This window comes from Portunus trituberculatus, chromosome 36, assembly GCF_017591435.1.
Source record: "Portunus trituberculatus isolate SZX2019 chromosome 36, ASM1759143v1, whole genome shotgun sequence".
Classification (NCBI taxonomy): Eukaryota; Metazoa; Arthropoda; class Malacostraca; order Decapoda; family Portunidae; genus Portunus; species Portunus trituberculatus.
Window position 1 is genome coordinate 6,831,594 of NC_059290.1, and position 4,165 is coordinate 6,835,758.

The window sequence follows — 4,165 nt, forward strand, 5'->3', positions numbered from 1 at the left end:
TTTACGTGATGCTGAATTAAGCTTTTTTCTCGTTATGCAGTGCTGAGTTACGCGTTTCCTAGTTACGCTGTACTGAGTTGTGGTTTATCTTGTCACGTGGTGCTGACTTATGCCTTTTTCTGTAGATACGATGTGCTGAGTTCATGTTTTTACTTTTTTTTACTCGTTACGGTGTGCTGAATTACGCTTTTCCTAGTTACGCTATGTTGATTTACTCCTTTCTCGTTACGCAGTGCTGATTTACGATTCTTTTTCTAGTTAGTGCTGAGTAAAGCTTTTTTAATCGCTATGCAGTGCTGAGTTAAGCTTTTTTCTCGTTATGCAGTGCTGAGTTAAGCTTTTTTCTCGTTATGCAGTGCTGAGTTAAGCTTTTTTCTTGTTATGCAGTGCTGAGTTAAGCTTTTTTCTCGTTATGCAGTGCTGAGTTAAGCTTTTTTCTCGTTATGCAGTGGTGAGTTAAGCTTTTTTCTCGTTATGCAGTGCTGAGTTAAGCTTTTTTCTCGTTATGCAGTGCTGAGTTAAGCTTTTTTCTCGTTATGCAGTGGTGAGTTAAGCTTTCTTCTCATTATGTAGTTCTGAGTTAAGCTTTTTTCTCATTATGCAGTGCTGAGTTAAGCTTTTTTCTCGTTATGCAGTGCTGAGTTAAGCTTTTTTCTCGTTATGCAGTGGTGAGTTAAGCTTTTTTCTCGTTATGCAGTGGTGAGTTAAGCTTTTTTCTTGTTATGCAGTGCTGAGTTAAGCTTTTTTCTCGTTATGCAGTGCAGAGTTAAGCTTTTTTCTCGTTATGCAGTGCTGAGTTAAGCTTTTTTCTCATTATGTAGTGCTGAGTCAAGCTTTTTTTCTCATTATGCAGTGGTGAGTTAAGTTTTTTCTCATTATGTAGTGCGGAGTCAAGCTTTTTTTCTCATTATGCAGTGCTGAGTTAATTTTTTCTCGTTATGCAGTGCTGAGTTAAGCTTTCCCTAGTTACCGGCGTTTTTTTTTCTCCTTATGTGGTACTGAGTTAAGCGCTTCCTAGTTACACGATGCTGAGTTAAGCGTTTCTTAGTTACACGATGCTGAGTTAAGCGTTTCCTAGTTACACGATGCTGAGTTAAGCGCTTCCTAGTTACACGATGCTGAGTTAAGCGTTTCCTAGTTACACGATGCTGAGTTACGCGTTTCCTAGTTACACGATGCTGAGTTACGCGTTTCCTAGTTACACGATGCTGAGTTACGCGTTTCCTAGTTACACGATGCTGAGTTAAGCGTTTCCTAGTTACGCTGTGTTGAGTTACGCGTTTCCTAGTTACGCTGTGTTGAATTACGCGTTTCCTAGTTACGTTATGCTGAAATACGCGTTTCCTCGTTACCCAATGCTGAGCTAAGCCTTTCCCTCGTGACACTGTACTCGAATAACACGACTTTTCTCATCGCGACCCACGAGAAACAACGTAACTTCAAAATACCGCCGTTCGTATCCCAAAGCAACAAACCTTCCTCGGATAACGAAATTCGGATAACGGCACATCGTATAACGGGGCCAGGAATACCTCGTGTCCACCTCACAAAAACTTTACCCGGCGTGTTAAGACCTCGCTGTCACGTGACCTGGGGAGAAGGGGGTCCGGGGGTAGGGAGGAAGGAAGGGGAGGGGAAGGGAAGGGTACGATAAGGGATGGAAGGGATTAGGTTGGGAGGATAAGAGAGGGTGTCAGAAGGAGAAGTTTTGGGGGAAGAGGGACGAAAAAAAGTGTGTGAAAGGAGAGAGGAGGAGGAGGAGGAGGAGGAAGGGGAAGGGGAAGAGGAAGAGGAAGGGGAAGGGGAAGGGGAAGAGAAAGAAAAATAGAAAGAGGAAGAGAAAACAAGGTAAATATAAACGGATAAAGCAAAACAGGAAAAAATAAAGAAATACAAGAATGAAGGAGAGAGAGAGAGAGAGAGAGAGAGAGAGAGAGAGAGAGAGAGAGAGAGAGAGAGAGAGAGAGAGAGAGAGGGAGGAACAAAATAAAAAAGTTAAAACGAAAATGAGAAAAAAAACAAAGGAAAACAAGAATAAAAGTATACATAAAAAAAAAAAAAAAAACCATGACAGGGACAGGTGAGGAGGAGCGGAGGACAACGACAACTTGAATGGCAGACTTAAAACTTGACGAAACTGACAAACTTCATTTTGCTTCCCCACAGAGGACCCACGAGACGCCACAACGACCCAAGCACGACCACGAACGAAGAAGAAGAAGAAGAAGAAGAAGAAGAAGAAGAAGAAGAAGAAGAAGAAGAAGAAGAAGAAGAAGAAGAAGCAGAAAAGAGGAAGAAGAAGAAGAAGAAGAAGAAGAAGAAGAAGAAGAAGAAGCAGTAGAAGAAGAAGAAAGAGTAGTAGAAGAAGAAGAAGAAGAAGAAGAAGAAGAAGAAGAAGAAGAAGAAGAAGAAGAAGAAGAAAAAGAGGAAGAAGAAGAAGAAGACCAAGAACAACAACAACAAGAAAAGACTAGGAACAAAACACGGAAAGAAGAAGAAGAAGAAGAAGAAGAAGAAGAAGAAGAAGAAAAGAAAAGAGGAAGAAGAAACAACAACAACAACAACAACAAGAAAAGACTAAGAACAAAACACGGGAAGAAGAAGAAGAAGAAGAAGAAGAAGAAGAAGAAGAAGAAGAAGAAGAAGAAGAAGAAGAAAAAAGAGGAAGAAGAAGAAGAAAACAACAACAACAACAAGAAAAGACTAGGAACAAAACACGGGAAGAAGAAGAAGAAGAAGAAGAAGAAGAAGAAGAAGAAGAAGAAGAAGAAGAAGAAGCAATAGAAGAAGAAGAAGAAGAAGAAGAAGAAGAAGAAGAAGAAGAAGAAGAAGAAGAAGAAGCAATAAGAAGAAGAAGAAGAAGAAGAGAAGAAGAAAAAAAAAAAAAAAAAAAAAAAAAAAAAAAAAAAAAAAAAAAAAAAAAGAAAAAAGAAAAAAGTAAAAAAGAAAACAAAAAGAAAAGAAAAGAAGAAGAATATAAGAAGTAAAGAAAAAGAGTAGGCAGTAGTCACCTGCCGCCCGGTGGAATACTCCAGGAGAGGTACTTACGGGGATGTAGGCAGTGCTGCAGACTGAGTGATTCCCGTGTCCTCTCTTCCCGGTTCCCTTTGTGGTCTCATTTATACAATTGAGCAGCTGCAGCCTGCCCTCTAAAGACAACTTCTACTACTTCCTACACTACACTACAACACCTTACACTTTTACACTCTCTTCAAATCAAAATTTAATAATGGCTTCACCACGCCCTGCCTCGGAGTCCCCCTCTGGGGAGGGGACCATAAATGTCCCCAGGTCGGACTGCCCTCTGCTGTCGACCTTGGGTGTCTTGACACTTCATCTAATACTTTCACTATCAATTTCTGCAACATTCGTGGCCTTCGTTCTAATTTTCAATCTGTGGAACACCACCTCTCCTCTACTAAACCTCATCTTCTCTTCCTAACTGAAACACAGTTGTCTGTGACTACTGACAGCAGCCCCTTTTCTGTTCCCTCCTACTTGCTCTATCCTCATTTTCAATCCAAAGCTGGATGTTGCGCATACGTGCGTAACGACACCACTTGCTCTCGTGCCCACAATCTTGAATCTTCAGAATTTTCTACCATCTGGCTAAGACTTCAATGTCACTCTCTAACTAAATTCATCTGTGCTGTATACCTCTCACCTAATTCCTCTGACTATGTAAAATTCTTTGACTATTTGACTTCCAAGGTGGAGCACATCTTATCTCACTTTCCTTTGCTGAGATCTCCATTTTAGGGATTTCAATGTTCACCACCAGCTTTGGCTTTCATCTTCTTTCACTGACCAACCTGGTGAACAAACCTTCAACTTTGCTATCCTTCATGACCTAGAGCAGCTAGTGCAGTTCCCTACCCGTATTCCTGACCGCCTTGGAGACACGCCCAACATTCTTGATCTTTTCCTAACCTCCAACCCTTCTGCTTACTCTGTTAAACTTTCCTCTCCGTTGGGCTCCTCCGACCACAATCTAATTTCCGTTACCTGTTCTATCACTCCAGTGCAGCCTCAGGACCCGCCTAAGCGGAGGTGCTTCTGGCATTTTAACTCTGCTAAGTGGGAGGAACTAAGGCAGTACTATTCTGATTTCCTTGGGATGATTATTGTTTTCATGTCAGAGATCCTTCTCTTGTGCCGAGCGCAT